This window comes from Bombus pyrosoma, linkage group LG11, assembly GCF_014825855.1.
Source record: "Bombus pyrosoma isolate SC7728 linkage group LG11, ASM1482585v1, whole genome shotgun sequence".
NCBI classification, from domain to species: Eukaryota; Metazoa; Arthropoda; class Insecta; order Hymenoptera; family Apidae; genus Bombus; species Bombus pyrosoma.
In genome coordinates this window covers 317,035-337,385 of record NC_057780.1, presented here as the reverse complement: position 1 = coordinate 337,385, position 20,351 = coordinate 317,035, and the positions used below count along the sequence as shown (strand labels likewise).

Sequence of the window (20,351 nt, the reverse complement as noted above, 5' to 3'; positions counted from 1 at the left end):
GCGTTTTTCATAAGGCTCGCATAATTCGAGATCCGAACAAGTAATACCGCGGCGTATTCTTGTCGTAGACGTACGTATTAATCGTACGAACAATTATCAGGGAACAACGAGAAACTTTCGCTTCGCTTCGCGGTTCAACCGTTTGATATTTCGATAGAGGAATTTAGTCGTTTAACGACGAGAAGTGGCTTGCTGTTGTGATCATTAAAATGCAGCCAGCGCTCTATTTTGCCATAATTTCCGGCCCTTAAGTGGCAATTTTCTTTTCACCGCAATGCGCAAAAGATTGGCCCTCTTAATACGTCTAAAGTTCTTCGATTGGAATACGTTTGAAAAATTGGACATTTCCATCACTCGGACGTAACGTAAGGGAACTTCGTCTCGTATCATTTATCGTTTCAATTAGTAGACTGTGGATTTTTATGCTTTTCTAGACTTTTACGAACTATGAGTAATTTATCGATCAAATATTACAATAAATACTCCACAGTCTACCAATTAGTATAAAAGATTACCGTGCAATTATATATAGAAAATAACGAAGTAAAAAGATGGAAAAATAAAAATTAAATTAAATAAAAAATAAGAGAATATAGAAGTAATAAGAATGAATAGAAAATTGTATTTGAGAGAAGTTGTATTTAAAGCAGAGAGATTGGTTGTTATATACGTAAAACATCGATGATCGAACACGTTACGGAGAGCAGCGTTAAAATTTCGTCCATCGATTGCAATAAGATTTTCTTCTTTCTTCGAGGTAACACAATTTTAGAACATTGTTCCGGTAAAAATATCTTTCTGCCAAGTAGCGTTCGTTTTCGATGTCAGAAATCTGTCAGGCGAGTGACTGACTTACCGAAATTACGAGCAACGAACAGCAATTCAATTATTCTGGCAACCACGGTACGTGTTACGTAGAGACGTCGAACGCGCTCGACGTTATTCGAAACGGTTTTGCTCGCGTGCAGTTTCACTTTCTTCGACTTCAATCAGTTCGCGTCCACGTTATATGCAACAAGCTAACTGGCGAGCAATTGCGGAAATTTCACGAAAAAGTTCAAGAATAGGAATAGAAGAGGAGAAGGGAAACGAAACGAGCGGAGAATGGAATCGAGAGACATCGCGCTCCGCCGCGCTCAGCCGCGTTCAGCCGCGTTCAGCCGCGTTCAGCCGCGCCGTGTTGCAAATAACACGGGAAACGCTCCGCCGTTTTGTTTTCGCAAATGGCAGGCAACTTTGGCTGTTTACGCGGAATTGCATGAAAATTACGCCTCGTCGGAGGAACGTACGATCGAACTTAACGGGGGTGAGTGCCGCACCAGGTGAAAAAGAGCGTGCAACTGGCAGATTTACAGCGAGGAAGAACGAAAGGAAAACACAGTCCGCGTTATGAGAATCTCTCTGGTTACATGTACATACTGTGCATACCTACCAGTGCCAGCGAACACGTTAGTTTCACTCGTTATAAACAAAAAATGATTAGTTTGTTTTTGGAACTTCCTGTGGGAAACGAACGGAAATTGTATACTTTGTGAATTAATAATGGCTTTCAATGTGATATAAATGATTATTAATTGTAATAATTAAATCGAAATATCGCAACGAATTGTATGGTTAAAACTCGAGCAACTTCGTTCATTATCCACGTACTCTACAGATTTATTTATGTTCTCTAATCGTTGTGTTGTTGTAATCAATATGCCGATTGATATTTCCTCAACCGTTGTTCGTGCAACCTAATTTAATAATTTATTAGATCGATTGTTCGTTGCATTCGTATAAATGGTGTAGGACGTATAATAGCGGGTAGCGATTAATAATGACGATTGTCAATGTATATGCACATGTGCGATAGTAATAATAAATGTAGATTATTAAAAATCATATTTAAATCGAAAGAGGATAAAGAGAGAAAAGTATCATGGTGAACAATTATACATACATATTTGTGTCAACATGTGCGTAGCAAACGTGAGATTAATCACGATAGTTGAAAGATGATTGTCGAACTTTACTTCTCAACTACTCTTGCTCCTCTGCATTCAACTACCGTTACGGAGTCCCTCGTCTCGCGTTGCTACTTTTGTCGCTACACATTCACTAAATCTAATCACCTTTATTTATCACAGTTACACAGCCATTAGCCTAGTTTACAGCACTCTATTTTGCATCTCACGGTACCACAACAGTGCATAGAGTTTCTAGATCGTCTCTCGTAAGTTGGTACTAATTCTAATCAACGGAGTTCCGTCGAGTCAGCTTCGCGATAGCTCTACTTGTTTGGCCATTTTTTTCGTAGTACATATTTTATGCATTTTCAAAACTATTTTACATACATTTTTAATACATCTGTGGAAAAGGTGTAGTGGAATATATCGAGTTCTTCGATATTTCAGAATAAATACTAACGAACGATAAAGAATCGTTCAACGAAACAATTGTATCAGATTGAGTGTTGCAACACATTCGATAAATAAGATTATCAAGTAGAAAATACGAACGTTTGTATTCGATGTGTTGAAAGTATAATATTTCATGTTTCCTGGAAGATAATGTTTTCTTTCGATTCTTGCCACCGATTCCTGTCGATTCTGCATCAACAAAGAGCACTTTTCTCTTCCGTCTTGCACTAGGGATATCAAAACCTCGCCAAAATCCAAAAGTTTTAGTTGCATCTGGATTCTTCGCAAATTTATACGTTCTCTTGCAAGTTCTCTTCATAAATGTAAGCAGTGAAGTGAAAAAAAAAACCGGGGCTGCTAAAATACGTCGGTCCATGGATGCACGTTAAACGAATATTTATAATTCGTCTCGATACGCGTGTTTCGCTCTGTTATATTTTAAATCTCATTTTTCAGCGGACAGCGTATACGAGGCGGTTGCGCATCCCGCTTGTAAACCACTACACAGCGGATGAGAGAGTTGTCTCTGGTAACGCATTAGAAATATCAAAATGTGCGCCACACCGCAGCATAAATATATATGCTCTCGTCAGCTACTGTTCGGTCACCGTCAACGTGAAATTAGTCTCTATTTTGCAACCCAAATGCGAAACACGGGAAACTCGTTGCAAAAAGGGGGTTAATCGATGGTGAGAATATTAAACGCGGATTTCGCGCAGGAATCGTTGTCGAGCGATAACATCCCAGTTAATGGTATTAAAAATTGCCTATATAAACAATGATGAAAACCATTTCAGACGTACATCTCTATTTAATACTTGATGAGCGTTGTATTTCGATGCTTCTTTTATCACTTTACGTTTTACATTGTTACGTATATCACACCTTAAACGTATCCAAACGTTTGCTCAGTTTTTACTTCATTCGGGGTAGGTTTTCAAATTTCAAGCAAAATTTCTTCGCTCGAAACGTTGTTTGTTGTCTTTATATTACATACCAATAATGCAATCGAATAATAGCAATCGAGAATTAATCCGAACGAAGACTGGTCTCTCTCGCCGAAGTAAATGTACGTAACTGAATTTCGAAAGTATAATGAAATTAGCAAATGTAAGATTATGCGAAAATATGTATAGAATTTTCTATGTCGTTTCTTGTACCGTAACCGGATTGCTTGGTTCGTATATGAAAACTGTTGCTGGAAAAATATTTCAAACTTTCGAATCGGCACGATGTGTACAAATATTTCAAATTTACGGGCGTATCCGTCTTTTCGGAGGGACAGCATTTCGTGCATCGATCGCTGACCGCTACGATTATGGTAATCGTATCCGGCGGTTTTCGACGCGATATCATTTCTACCGCAAAATTTCAACATCGCACGCTCTTCTCTCCCCTTACTTTAACTCGGCCAGCTGTATCCTTCATTGCACCGCGATTCAAGCGTTCTACGAAAACGGTTCGTTACTTCTGCCACGAACGTTATACCCACGTAATCGTCGGCTAGATAGGAGAAAGGGAAAAAGGGGGCAGCATCTCCAAATAAGACCAGCTATTATAGGGTATTACATCCACGTGCATTCTCTTCCCTGATGCAAATGCAACAAATAGCCTGCCCGGTCGTATCACCGTACAATATTCGCGAAAGTTATCAAAAGCAAAAATATAGTCGAGCAACGATATTAAATGGAATTGCAGATAAAGGAGTAACCAATAAATTACGAAGGAATTGTAAATAAAAATGTTAAAAGTAATATGATTCCTTCGTATCTAAGTAATGATGAAATGTTCACTTCAGGCGATGCATAAAATCAAATTTATAAATAATTATATTACTTCAAAATATTTTCTAAAGTTCGTAAATCTTGACGAGAAACGTTTAATATCGGAACTTTCGAAAATGCCACGTAGGCATTTTCTGACATGTCCCACATTTTGTTCCGTGCTCTTCTTACAAACCACTATAGTAATACATATAATTTGTGCTCTATGTATATCACGTATTTCTATCTTCTTCAACTTTCGTTGCATTTTTTCATAATTGCTAGAAATGGCTCGATCTACGCGAAACATTCTACAATTAGTAAAAGAATGTTGGTAAAATCGAAAAAACGATACAAAGACAAGTTTCATTCGCGTATGAAAAGTCCTTCTGGTAACTGCGTTTGTTTATTTCATCGCGCGTTAATTAACGCCGAACGGAGATATTGTGTAATCGTATCCAGAATGCAGCAAGTGACACAATTTCGCGATTGAACGCCGGCTTGTTTTACAAAACACATTTTCATCCGGTGTTTTCTCGCATTCGACTTTCAGCAATTTCGCCGAAGAACAAAGCATACGAAACATTATTATGCGATTGAATTGTCGTAGATCCGAGTTCAACAAGAATTCTCCGCCAGCGCGATATATATTCGCCAAGTAATAACTGCAACTAGCGACAATTGGAAATTTATGTACTTCGCTTCGTGTTCCACTCGTTCCTATTCTACGACTCTCGTTCAAACTGCTCGTTACATTCATAAGGTCAATTATTCGACCCTCTGCTTGGAAGAAACAATTTTTATTCAGTCGTATTAAATCGCAGAACGATCGACTTGGATCGTTCGTGACAGAGAGGTAAACAAATCTTCAGAAATGTAACATATCGAGATACGTGGTCGATCTGTAATCAAATATAATTCCGATTAAACGATCTCTGAGATTAATCGCAACGTGACGTGTCTTACTTCGACAGATTGTAAAATATTCAACTCAACGTCTAACACGATGTTGTTAGAATTGTTAGGAAAAACGTGTTTATTAACATCGTAAGTACGATCTGCCACGAATAGCGATGTTCGATGCATGATATGGGAAAACGTGTGTTGTGTAATAAGATACAATGCCAAAATGGTTGTCGCTTCAACTCGAAGAATCGACAGGTGCACATTCTTATTTTCACAATTGCTCGACTCGTACTACTGACGCGCCGGTAGAAAGAATCGCTTTTATCGGGTGGGAAGTTCGGTCGATCATATTTATGGGCTTTCGTGCATGACCTACCTATGCCGTGCTTACCTATACCGGCGATTTCACGCGTGCTGCTATAATAAATTTCTCCTGTGATATTGGATTCGAGACGCCTGTTATAAACTTAATGTTCCCCTTTCCAATGGTTATGCCTTCTTGCGTGCAAGTTCCTTGTAACGTCTGATACAGAGATATTAGTAGGGATATCGTGTTGATGCTCTCGATACGTCTCTTTAAGACTTTCATAAAATAGAGTATAAAATAGAGTTTCAAAGTAACCTTATTTACAACAGAATTCAATAATATTTCTTTCGTGCGCTATTTCAACCAAGAAGAAAGGAGAGGTCGAAGAACAAAATCGTTGAGTAACAGAGAAATAAGATTCAACTTACAATAAAGAAAGAGAGAGAGAGAGAGAGAGAGAGAGAGCCGTGTAAACTCAAGAAATTTCAATAAATCATAACCAGGCTGCGAATTTCTATATATTTATGAAGTGGAAAAATATATAGAATGCATATGATATGTAAACATATGCAGGGTGTTAGAAAAAAAAAATGTTCAAGTCTAAGACTTTAAGAGCTTATAGTACTAACCGCGAGAAGTAAGTTTAAATTATATTCATAAAACGACAAAGTTGCATAAATATCCGTGGATGCATTTCGATGTTCGGATGTTTCATTCGGTGTAACCGTAATTACGTTGACCACCAATAATCCTCATTCGACAAAAATACCATACAAGAGGACCTAAGGAAAGAAAGAAACCAAGGCAGAATGTTTCGCTGTATAATTTATGTGAGAAAGAAAGATTATGCAAATGCCTCCTAACGTTTCTTGTAACGAACGTCACGAAGAATGATGATTTGCATCGTCACGGTTGAATCGTATATCGCTATCTTAAGCCAATTTCAGTACGTTTGCCTTATTATTCGTAAACCCGTAACAGTCTCTTGGTACGATAGTTTCTTTGGCGTGAATTACCTCGTAAATCATCATGGCCGCGGCAGGAATGAAATTATAAAGCTTCGCGTCGAATCGTTTCGACGTCACGCGACGAATCGTCGGCTAGCAAGCGACGGAACAGATTAAAAATTGCAAACGACGAGAAATCGGCTGATTCGGGACGCGAGTTGCGCGAAAATTCCATTCGAACGTAGTCGATTATATTTACGGGGACGGGAAAAAGATTTACGGGAATGCCGCTCGACAAGGAGCCGCACGAAAATATTAATCGATCACGCGCACGCTCGCCAATTCGGTTTCTGGTCCCAGGCGTAAATTCTCCGGATCGAATATTATTCAACGAACATTATTTAGCCACGTACGAACGATTCCGTTCTTCGTTCACGGATATCGCATCGTAATTATTCGATATCAACCTTTTTTCCCCGCAAACGTCCATTGCCCGTGACAAATTTATCTGCATTAAAATTAATGCGTTTTCCTCAGTCGTATAATCGTAAATTTATGAAACATCAGGGAGGATTGACAGAGATTTTACCGAATACGCAGCTTTCGAATAAATTAATTTTTTCCGATGAATATAGTTTATTCTGTTAAGATACTGCTCATTTCATCTTCCATCGTTTCAAAGGCTAAAATTAATTCATGGCAGCTGCAAGAAGCTCGATGATATTTCCTATCTTTCTTTTTAATTCGTTGATTAAAAAATTTAATCTTCGTTCAAACTTATTACATTTTCCTTACCTAAATTTTCTGTTCGCTTTATACGATAATGCACGAATGTAACGGTCAATGGGCTTTAAACGATTCTGAGTTGAATCGCAGTTATTACAGAACGGAGGAATATTCCAGAAAAATTTTAACGACTGCATCGTACAACGGAGGTTGCCCCCAATTGATTCGATTTTAATAATCGGCAACAAAAACTATATCGGTGGCACGCTCATCGAAGCGTGCATTTACGTAGTACACTTATGCAATAACATTTAATGCACTTTAATTGTACCGCAAATAATACGAATGCAGTTTCCAGAGACATATACACGTCTATTGGAATAACGATGTCAACAGATATTCACGAGTTGAATATTTCCGGAGGAATTTCCATATATTTCTAACCATAGAGAACATTTTTTCCAGATTGTATCAGGTCAGGCGATACATCTTTGTTTACTCTATTGTAACTCCAATCATCCGAAATATTGTAAAATATCGTAAACACGCGCGTTTCGTTTGTCGTATGTCGCAGCAAAATATTAGCAGAAAATAATTCCGAGTTCGTAGCAAAGATAAGATCGTTATCGAATATTAGAATTGTAATTATGAAAAAGTAACGTGCGGATAGTTGTAGGATTTCGATGCCAAGCAATATAGATGCGTACTAAAATAAACAACATAATGATTGACAGGCTACATACGAACATGCGTATCTGGTATGCGTACGTAACTGCTTTATTCCGTAGTAAGATCCGCAGCAGTAAGATCTCCGTCAACAAAGTGCATACACGAATTTTCACTCGAGGATAACCATTTGTAGGTTTGATAAGTTACTATGACGAATAGGTGGACATCGCGAGCCACTTTCACGCGCGCATTTGAAACAGCTGAAAATCCCCGTTATCGAAATCGTGTATTCCGATCATTTTCGATTATTTAAATATCTTTGTACGTATGTATCTTCTTCGAGATGATGAAAAAATGCCTCTTCGCTTACGCTGACAATGAGAATTATTCGCTAGTGGAATTATTTACAACAGATTACAATACATTTTTCAGATTCAACTAACCGTAAAACGACTAATTGTAAATCGATACTTTTGTTCGGTAAAAATGAAACGAGGTCAAGCGTAATCCAACCCGATGTAAGCCAATAAGTAGTGGTAAAAAATACGATGGCATTTAATTTACGTTTGGTACATTTCAAAGTACACGCGATTCGTATAAGTACGTTTCTGTAAGTTACAGTTATGCGTTCGTACAGACGATGCACTATACATGCAATATACGATTCGGTATTTACGTGTAAAACAACTACCGTGTATAAACATAACGCATTGCTCGTTGCTGGAATATTTGTCTCGCAGAATCATAAAACGTAGATTCGTTCTTCCTTTCTTTCTTTCCATATAATTTCAAGCAGATACGCATGAAAAGTCGTCATTTGCGTCATCAACTACGATGTTATCTTTAATTAGGTACAAGGTTGGTAATTTACTTAGAATCCTTGTTAGCAGAGGCAAACAAGGATTCGTATTCGTATACTCGATACAGAAACCACATTATTTCGTACAGTAGACAATTTTTCATACGGACAATGACATATATTTGAAATTCACTTGGATATTCGTTTAAATTTCAATCTAGATTCACCAGGGCCTCGAATATCGTTTGTCGAAGATTTAAATTAGGATCAGCATTATAAGGAGAAAGATTATCGATAATATTAACACATATCTGATGTGTACTCTACCGAAAAAATGCTTTTACAAGTGAACATACCGTGTTAGCGTTGCGATTGCAGAATTTAGAAAGTTCATGAATGTCCACGCCACGTTACGATCCCGACGATTGACGAACCAACAAATTTTTGCTGCATTCCATCGCGCGGAGTAACCGTTTGTTATTAAACAAGATCTAGATAGCGCAATTGTTTAGCTGTCCTGTGCGTTCGGTCAATCCTACTAACACGCGCGGTCCTACATGTTTCTAAACTTCTCTGTCAGAAATAACAACATCAAAATATTTCTATCGCGGCGGGAAAAGCAAAAAAAAAAAAAAAATGCGGCAGAATATATATTAAGAAACGATATTATTTCTACGTATATCCGTGAAATTCGTATTTTCAATACTGTGGAAAAACACGAATGAACTCGTAGAATCTTCTATTTTAACGTTTTCCCCTTAAAAAGCAGAAGCGAATGTTTTTCCGAATCGAAAGTACCTTTAGCAGAAAATGTCAGGACATATGTTAGAATATATGTTCGTCGTACAAGTGCGGTTCAAATGAGCACGATATAGAAGGTGTATGCTTTTCGAAAGTAGAAATATCTCGAACACAAAAGAAGGGAAACGTTAAAACGTTCCTGCAGATGTTATTGTCTCGTATCTTTCGATACAAATCGGAATTTTTGTCACGTATTGAACGAAACATTGCTATTATGGCACAATATTAGAAACATCCTTCCATGCAAAATTTGAATACGTTAGATGTCGTACAGATGTACGACATGCGCATGGAGCGATATTTTACCTTCGCGCGACGTACAGTCGTCTCACGTTCGGCAACCCTTATTTTTCTCGAATTACGAGCGCTTATTTCTGCTCGAGTATCTATTAACAAATCGTTTAGGGCACGAGGCACGTGTCAGTCACGATATCTCGTCTTTAAATCGTTTCCCAAACAAGCAAGTCTTCTCGCATTGCAGTTCGCCTGCAGTTCACCTTCGAACGAAAACAGAGGAGCGATCGTAAAATATAGGCCATTGTTTCGATTATTTTTCCTTTCACCTTGCATCTTTCCCATATTTTCATTCCTAAAGAACGATCGTTAGCCCCCTATCGAGCAATTGTCTTCGTATGAATGGAATTTTCGTATTAGTGGAAGGCTGTTAACAGATTTTTATGAGTTGTTTGTTGTTTCTCGACGATTCTCGCGAATGTAAATATTGAATAACATATACATATATCGAAAGTAATTTAATTTCGAGACAGATCTAAGTGTAGTAGCTCACAAATTAGGTGACTCTTCGTTCAACGCAAAAGTCCCTTATTAATCGAAAACACAAGTATATCGCCAGCTTTAATCGTCCCATTAATGCTACTAACTGTATCCCAGAAAACAATTCCACGATTTCCCTAAGCTTCTTTCACCCAACTCTGCCGCAACAAAAACTCGTTAATTCCCGAAACACCTTCGTTTACCTAATTTGCGTTAGGACACGCTATCCGTGGCTACAGAATCGAGTCGAAAAGCCGCAAAGGTCTTCTAGTTGGACCAACATTTTGATCACTCTTCGGCAACTCTTTGATCAATCGGCAATCGGCATATATATATATATATAGTTAGGTGCTTGCTGGAGTCGCGATCTCGTTAATTCGTACGCCGAAAAGCTCGTAAGCCCGGACAAATGGAGAGAGATGGAATAGAATGTATTGGAATTGCAAGCTCAAACCGTACGAATGCCAGTGGTTCTGTCCGATTCAAGGGATCGGTAGCTGAAAGGGTGGTGGCACAGTGCGAAGGGACTGCCTATAATGGGCGAATGGTGGGGGTCGAGGTGGATAGGGACGGGATATACCAAATGGTTCTCCGCTTCCGTCGAATCGTCTAATCGTACGTACCTATCTCGGACGGATTAAACGATCGAACGGGGTCAGAGCGTCGAGCATGCCTGCTCTGTTCTCCAGCCCATAAATTGCGTCATCATAGCCAAGTACGCGGCTGTAATCGCGTTCACGTTGCTACGGCCGAATCTTTTTCCCATTTTCGGTCCGATATAGGCCGTGGTAAATAGACTTTCCTTTAAAATCCCACCACCTTCCGATGATCGAACGGTTTCCGACCGCGTACCTTCCTCAATTCCACCTGCAAATGCGATCATCTTTTGCTTTTCCCGCGTTATGCAATCTGAATCATATACATGTACGCGGTTTATTATCGTTACGGTTATTACTTTGAAATTAACTACAACCTTGAAATTGTAACTATTACAAGTACATACATTGAATCTCGATGGATCGACGCTTTAGAATCGTGATTGCGCGTCGCTGGAGTTTTTCGAACTATCGACTACGGTAGCGGTACTCGACTATCTAATCACAGCCACTGACTTCGTTTCCTTCAGATTGCGAAGTAAGCGCAAGTGTCCTTGAATCAAATACATACCGTACAATATATTTTCTGGTGAGCCGAAGAATTTTAGTAATTAGTTTATCGGAGCCGCGGGGCTCTTTTTCAAAAAACTTGAAAATCTCTGTTTTAAGAGATAATATTACGGCAACATTGCCTGTATCTTCTTTCGTTTTCATCTTTTCTTTTTTTTTCTTTTCTTTTTTGTTAGATGCGATTAGGTCTACGAATGGAAGAAAAACGCGTTTTCAAAAACATCTAGCGAACGAGAAAAATATTTTTTTCAGCCAATGAAATATGAAACGACAAGTTTGAAAATTTGGTTCTATCCCTCTCGTTCATTTCCGTACATCCCGTACATAAGAACGAGAACCGTGAGCAAAAACTTGACTAATCTTTACCAATCAATCTCTTCTTGCGAACGTTCGATCAATTGTCCGTCATTTTTCAGCTTTTTCTTCGACCGAGACAAATAGTATGTTCCATGCACGCGAACAATTGGCCTGTTTGATATTATTCTGTAAAAGTTGAATCATTTATGACCGAACAATTTTGTTAAGACTCAGACGAAACCAATTAATCAGAATAATCTAACGATACACAGTTGCCATTAATCTTACTAAAAATTTATCTTACTAAGAAAAATTGATTACTGTAAAGTTTCCTTCCAATTAATAGTATGCAGTGCTGCTCTAGATGAAAGTGGATGATAGTAAATTAAACACGAACGGGTACAATGGAAAGAAAGCACAGACGAATTGGTCGAAGAAAAACAATCAGCGATACGATTCGTTTGGCAAATGCCACGAAATTTCCTTCTTTTCGTCGCGATAGCAAAGACTTTCGAATACTCGGCCCACTCGACAACCGATTTAATCCTCGATGAATCGCAACCTGCCAGCGTAGTTTGCCAAAGTATCGTCCGGTCGGGCTAAAGTTACAACTTTCCGCACCGTTTTATTGGACATACGATACTCTACTTTACGATACCTAAAGATAGAGGTTAATGGATACAAAGGAACATATAGATCGGAATAGCGGATTAATGTTCAATCATTTATGACTTGCTAGTGACGAATGACGAATTAAACATAAAAATATCATTTTCTAAACGTATATCAGAAAGGTGTCCGATACTTTGCAAGTTGATTATTCCTTGAACGTGGTAACCTGTCTGCTAAAATCAAATTAGCCGGTAAGCCGATTTAAAAATTTTAAATTCCATACTAGCATTCTGTCTCGTTGCTCGGGATAACTTGGAATCAAAAATATCCGCGATCCATCCCCTATACAGCAAATTTCTGCAAACTCAATAACGCTCGAGAAAAGACAAGATTCAGCAGCATACATGATATTCTTGCAATCAGAATCCCTCGGTATATATCCGAAGAGCTACCGCACGATATAAAACATTTGCTGCGTCTTCAAACCGGATTTACGCGAGCCATGCAACACGTTCTAGCCCAACCAGCGAGATCTACATATATCCAAGTACCGCGTACGTGATACCGGTGTCAAAAAGAAGCTTCAACATTCTCGACAAATCTCCAACTACGTTCCAAAAACACTCGACAATTCCATCATTTTCTTAATATGCTATTCGGCTCTTAAAATTGGATAAGCGAATCCCGTTTCCATTTATTATCTAGGCCGACCGCTCGCGTAAAAACGCAATTCGTCGAATGCGAGTACAAAATCGATTTCTAATAGTCGATTGCAAAGACAAACTGAATCGCAAGTCGGATAAAACGGATAAAATGCAATAAAACGCAGCATATGGCTGTTTCACGATAGTTTCCGCAAAGTAACTGTTCAAAAATTGTACTCGATCCATTACAGCGGATAAATTCGCGAAATTAAAAAGTTATGAAAAAGAAATAAATTGCAGATGGTTTCCAAATCTGTCGGAAAAACGCATAACGTATGAAAAAAAAAAAGAAGAAAATTGTCATTGTTATTTGCAATTTGAAAGTTTCTAAAAGCACATTTTTACTTTACAAATAATTAAATATCCATACACGTAGTAAAAATAACACGATTAATTACTGGCTCGAACGTAAATGAACACGTTGCTCCGTATTTTATCACATCGAAAATTGCTGATTCACATAGAATTCGCTTCGGAATCGCCGGGCTTTGTATCCAAGGATGCGCCGTGTTCAAAATAGGCTGACAAGGAATATTAAATTTCGTCGAAACGGTTTTAAACGATTCGCCGACGTGTTCACGAGGTTCTATGGTCGGTACGATTGTGATGCAAAAACGAGACGTATACCGGAAACCTGTCATAAGTAGCAGACAATTTTCTCCTAGTGCGCAACCACTTCCCCTATCGTGTCCGGAAATGGGGAAAATAAAAAGCAATAAAACAGGAGCAAAAATCCAGTGGGACCAAGCTCTGAAACGAGAAAGACGAATGAACGCGACGTAGGTTGATAAAAAAAAAAACGCGGTCGAGAAAATTGAAAAGAAACGAGACGACGGGGAGAGGGCTGCTTGTAGTAAGAAAATTGGTTTCACAATGAAATGGTCGATTTTACCGTGTTGTTCCTGTCGGTGTCTCGTGGAAATTCCATTTCGCGTAAAGGTCGATGATAAACACAGAGTAATTACACGAGATGATCTACCGATATCGGCGACATTTCGTACGATACAACGATGCGGAGAATAATAGAGCGATACACGCGGTACAAAACCTTCTGTATCGAATGATCGATGCGACGAAGATTGTGTATAGTAACGTGAAATAATACTGTCATCGATCGATGTAAAGAACGTCTAAATCTGAAGGAAACCGAGATAATAATTATCGAGTGTTTTAAGAAATTTGATTCAAATAATTCAAATAATTTCAATATCAAACCGTGAAACACATACTATATAAAAGTATCCAGAATGTGCAAAGTGAAATACACCTCGGTATATTTAGAGGATAAAACGAAACGTAATAATTATCCCATGCCAGTAAATGTCATTCGAGTTACAACGCTATCTGTACGTTAATGATATCAATCTCTTCGTCGTAATTTAGGTCACAACACCCCGACTATCCCATCATATTCATAGAATGTAATAAATAACCTCATTAATTAATTACAAACGGTACTATTTGGCCGAGTGTGGAATAAATTAGCGGACCAACCGTGATTAGCAATAATCAATTCGGAATTTCCGGCTAACTCGTTTGTCCAACTATTTCTTTTCATCGACGCAGCCTTAGTCGTTTCGCCGCATTAACACACGATAATTACGATCTTGTAACTTTATACGCGCGTGCAATGAACCTAACGATCTGTTGACATAGAATAGAAGGGCGGTTCGTTCGACCAACAGTCGAATCGATGTTACTAAAATAATGAGACGTAGATAGTATGTAAAATAACAGAGATGTAAAAATTTATTTCAAAATTGTTAATGACATTTATACGGGTATCTCGAGACCGAAGGTTATGTGCTTATGTACACGGAAATGGCTTGTTTAAATAGATTCTGAACGCTTTTCAAATTTAGTACACTATCGATTGATCCTAAATTCGACCTATTGATTATTATTAGTATTATTATTACTATTAGTATTATTATTGACCTCAACTTATCAATCATTTGCCAGAGACATACACCTTGAGTCTAACAGATTATTTTCATTTTCATAATGAGATATTAAAATCAGAAAATCTTGTGATTTTTCTCCTGTGATCTTCGTATACGTAAAGACAATCATATTGGCTACCATCGTTTGTTTGCGGTGAATCATAGCACACAGTGGTTAAAAGCATCTCCAAGGAGCAAGCAAGATGCTCGAGTGGCAACGCTGTTGAACGACAAAGTCCGAGCAGGTTGATCACCGGGCGTGCTTTTATCGGAATTTTCGACGTTGACGAATTCCCGTCGGCGGTGACGTATGCGCGTGTGCCCACAGCGAGGCAAACACTACGAGAGTGATTAATCATCCGATCCTTTGACAAAGGCCGGAAAGCTGGCCGGATTTTCGCAACGAAGGTGTTTCCTCTGCTGCCAGCCGTCGACGAAAAACGCGCCGGCTGCAGTGGAATCAAAGAAAGCAAAAACAACCGACCCTTAATACGTTTATAATCTAGCTCGTTTACGCCGACTGCGACCCCTTTCCACACTTCTCTGCCTCTATCATCTCTACCGACCCGTCTCCGCCTTTTTCTTCCGCTACACCGCCTCGCCTTCCTACCAAAATAACTATGGTATTTTAGAATTTATCCACTACCCTTTACATACCTCCTGATGGTGAAATTTAACGTTTGCAGATTCTTTGTTAATTCTCCGATAATTCGCTCAGTTGCTACCAATTACGAATCACATTTCGGAATATTATTTGTGACTTGAGGATACTTGGCTCGCGATTGAAGTCTATCGAATTAATATATAGCGGAATCTATCGAACTCTAGCAGCTTTTACTCTTCTGTTAATAAAACGTTGGAAGCAGCAGATTTTCATGTATTATATATAGATTTAAATTTGAAAGTGCAAGATCGTACGAAGCATAGTGCTTTCCGTACTTACACCGATAGGTAAAACAACTTTCTACCGAGGATCTACTTCTTTAATTATTCCTTTTTGCTTGAAAATAAGCAAACGCACTCGGGACCGGGACCGGGCCAGTGGGCTCGTTACTGGCTTGACTTTGTTCTCGGACGGGGCAAGAGAAACAGAGTAAACTGTACTTTCAGAAACATGAATTTGCATGAAAAATCCACAGTTTATTTATATTCATAACTAGTAACCACGATACAATTCTCATTCATTTCTTGATTTTCTATAAATTGGATATTCTTGGATATACTTTACATAGAATAAATATATCGAACAATTTAATCTATTCACACATTTAACGATTCTTCCATGTAAGTTGTAGCCAATTTGACTAAGAAAACTGTCCTATCCATCCTAGATTGGAATCGGCAAACAATACAGACAAGCTTAACAACTCTATTCAACGTCTTTCAAGATCCAACAGCTTCTGAATGAAGCAATCCTGTCTTCGTCAAAACTGGCAAAAACTTTTGCACGACGAGACGTCCATCCTGAGATAACAATTCGCCCAACAGAACCATCTCATTTTTTCCAACGATCGATGTGTCTGTGTGCGTCCAATAAGAATGTCTGGCTCCATTACGTTTCAGCTACTTTCCGTTATTTTTCTGTCCGTTATGCTCGTGGTGGCAACACGAGCATCGTTAAACTCTCGAAAATCGATAATCGCGTATGAAAAGTCGGCAAATTTCTTCGTCGTTTTCGCTTTTCTAAAAACAAGGACCAACGACTTGAGAAATAAGCTTCAAGCGACACTTTTGTACATGAACTTTTTTCATCGTTTTCATATCTAAAATCGACTTTAGAAATGCAGATACCAACATATTTTGCGATACTCTGTATATGTGTACATACACGACGTTACTGGATTAAATAGAATCGATAGGAATTTCAATTAGGCGTGCACGTTCGTGGCATCGGTTGCCGTGTCGCATCGGCACGTCGATTATCGCGCCAACTTCACCGAGAAACTCGAGTTAAGTTCGACTTTTAACAACTTTTTTTCGGTGGTTCGCCCGCCGAAATCGACGCGAGTTCGTCGTCCCTCGAGGAGAACTATCCGACCACCTTCTGCGCTCTCTTCGCGTTTCCGCTTCGATGGCTAAAGTTTCCCTCGGGTTCCCTTCCTGTTTCCTCTCATATCCGCTATTCGAGCATCGTGTTTCCGATGTCACAGAGAACAGAGCTCGCAAAGAGACGGGGAGAGAATAGAACAGACTCGTCACATTCGCAAGGTATCGACACCGAATTTCCGGTCTTCGAATCCTTCAAGTACTTGGCACGAACTTGGGATTACAAAGCGATTGATTTGGACTAGTGGATGGGCTGGTATTCGGCTACGATTCGGAGGTCGAAAGACTGTTGTTACGAAGTTATTATACACCGATATTTGATCGTCCAGAGCCTACACTTGCAAATTCCGAGATTATTATCGGTAAATCGCTAGATCTAACCCCGATATTCAAACTCACATTTTTGTAAGCACGATTAAAGAAATAAAATCTAATCAGAGACTTTTCTCAACCAACAAATATAACAGTACTATACCTCGGATACTCTGTCTAGTATCTTTGTATATTTTGTACCTAGATTTTGTGTAACGTTAAACATTCATGCTCTAGTAATTAATTTAAAATCAGATTTGGTATTCCTAAAACTTTTTATCTTCACCGATCTGTCGTATCTTTTCGTTAAGATAACAAAAAGATTACTTTCGTAATTAGAAACTTTGGTGAGGTCGTAGAAAAGCGATCTTTCTTTATTGATATGAAATATAAAGCTCAAGCAGTTATATTAATCTTTTCTTTTGTTTTTTATACTGAATTTTGACAAACTCCACCCTATATACGTATTTGACAATAAGTTAGAAAAGAGACGCAGGTTTCTCTTTTATCTCACAAAGTTCCTTTTATTCGCTTTATCCGATTTCCTTTCACCGTTCTCGGGCCCCTAGGTCTCTCTTGTTTTCCCAGTTAAAAACAACGTAGACGGACATACGACGCGACGAGAACTCGACAGCGTGAAAAAACAATCAGGAATCGCCCCTGTATAATAAATACAGCAAGGCCCTGAATATTCGCAACAACGTTAGCCGACATAGCCTTTCTTTATCAGACGCGATCGTGCATTCGACAACGTTGTCCAACTATTGAAACCGTTTTAGGATTTCTCGGGTTCAGGTTCTATTTCTATTCGATCCAATTGGAACAAATAACAGTTTCATGGGAGCATGGATCGAGAAACGACGCGATCTTTGCAATAATTGGAAATGTAAATAAGCTGGAGCCCTCGCCATCGGGCGGGCTACGTCTTAATTTAAATTTTAAAGTTACGTTTAACGAAACGCTCGAAAGCGTCGCGTTATTGAGAAAAGACGAAAGCGACACGCCTCTTTTCCAGAGGTACTTATCTCGCAGATGTTATTTACACGATTTCTTTAACGAATTCCGTCTATGAAAAGTTGACAACTCCCGCTTGCTCCGCTCCACGAATACGTATTTCCGAGTTCGAATGGATGAAACTCGATCCAATCACGTAACACAAACCTTCTTGTAATTATTTTGTAATTATCTCTATCAACTTGTTACACGGTATCGATGTATTCTCGCAAGTTTGTTATCAAGTAGAGAATATTTGACATCTCTGAGTATCTACTAGTCCGTCTGTAATATATAATATAATTTTCTACTACGTATTCGCTCTTTTATTTTCAAATCACCAGATAGATCATGTAAATTCATTGTAAAGTAAAATAACGAATATTTGCGATAGAATATTTTTGTTCGTTGATGGTAGAATAATTTAGCATAGAATGTATCAAGTGTCTAACGCGGCAAGATACTTTTGCCACCAACCATGTATATATCTAGTAGAAAACATTACCCACAACTTTGATTATTTTTCCAATTACTGTTTAACCATCTGTCGAAATATTTGTTACATTTCGTCTCGATAAACTAAAGTCTGCTAGTTTAATTAAGTTAATCAGAGTCTACCAGATATATATTTTAATATCTCGTTTAAAAAGGAATAAATGAAATTCCAAAAGAATTCTTCCTGTTCGAAAGAGATCGAAACTCTATGCAAATAGAGGTTTCGATAAAATGGCAAAGTATTCCGGTTAGCGAACGGATAACGTGCGTGCTGTTTACCTTTGATGGGTGGTTTCAAGGTACGAAAACAGCGGACTTAATGCTTCGTTCCACTTGATCCATCGCAGAGCGGTTTCTTCTCGTCGCGAATGCCACGGTATTCTCGATGCTCGATCTTTGCGCGTACGTGACCAACCGGTTCTGCTGAGAGAAACCGACTGCAAAACCTTCAGCAAAGTCCATTATCCATCGTGCGAACTGTTGAAGGCGTTTCTTTTATCGTAACCGATGAACCGAGTTACCCGAGTCGTTTGACTTTATTTACGTCTGGATACGGTCAGGCTCGTTCATCGACGCTTGTTCAACCACTCTTTCAACCACATCGGATCACCCCGTTCCTCTCTAACCGTATCGTCTTCTTTTTATTCGAATCTAGTTCCGAGAGTCAAGCCGTAAAAATCAACGAGAAAAGAACGCTTCCCACGTTCGAATTTTTCCAACGCGTTCGTCTCGCAAGCTCTTCGTGTCAATTTCGATTCGCCGCACTTTCGTTTCACCACACTTTTCGCGCGAACGCTACAGTTTCACCGAATCATTATCCCTGTCACTTAGTCTCTCACTCACGTTCGTTTCGTTCGCAGCCGATAAACCTTGCGCGAAACTCGTGCTCGATCGCAACATCGAAACGTGTCCACCGAACTATGTCACGCAGCTCGACGCGGGACCGAATGCGAAAACGAAAACAAAGGAACGTGCACGGGAGCCGAACCGTTCGGTAAACGCGCCGAAAACGTGGTGGTAAAAAGTATTTTCCGGCTGCGAAGACACCGTAATCTCGCTCGTGAGGCGCAGCGCACTTCGCAAGGGGCGCGGCGTAACTGAGCTCCATGAACCAACCCACGTCTCTCTCTCTCTCTCTCTCTCTCTCTCTCTGTATCGCGCGCGCGCCCTCCTCCTCCTCTCTGTCTGTCTGTCTGTCTCTCTCTCTCTTTCTCCATCCGTCGACCACTTTTATGCTCTCCCTCTCTCACGCAAGCTCTCTCCCTCGGAGCCTCGCTGTCTCTGTTCGTTTCACCCTCCGGAGATCCAGTTCTCCTTTTCTATCGTCTCTTTCAACCCCGTTCCTCCACCTTCGTTTCTGTCTGTCTTCTCTTTCTTGCCCTTCTTTTTCTGCCCTTTCGTTTCCTCGCTCTTGTCCGCCTTGCCTTTCTTTTACCCGCTAAACGTGCCTCGATCCTCACCCCCTGTACCACCCACGCCTTACCCCAGTTGGCCCGTGCAGAAGCAAGCCATTGCGCGAGCATATTTTTCCCTGACCCCCATACCAATGCCTTCTCACCTGATCCTTCGACCAATACTGTCTCTCTTCTTCGTCCCCTTCGGATTTTAGTCGCTGTTCTTCTTTCTCTGCGTGTCATTTGCATTACCTCCTCCCACCGCTGCTTTCTCTTCGTTCATTCCTCTGTTTAT

General features: G+C 39.4%; 1 protein-coding gene across 2 annotated transcripts in view; it reads right to left on the bottom strand.

Annotated features, from left to right (window-relative positions):
* Nucleotides 1-19,738, bottom strand: part of LOC122572602 (zwei Ig domain protein zig-8-like) — a 236,615-nt gene extending 216,877 nt beyond the window's left edge. For both annotated transcript variants that reach the window (XM_043737747.1, XM_043737750.1), the window contains exon 1: nucleotides 18,942-19,738. The gene's annotated coding sequence lies outside the window, so the exon portion shown is untranslated. The remainder of the gene's footprint in view (nucleotides 1-18,941) is intronic.
* Between the last annotated feature and the right edge of the window lie 613 nt (nucleotides 19,739-20,351).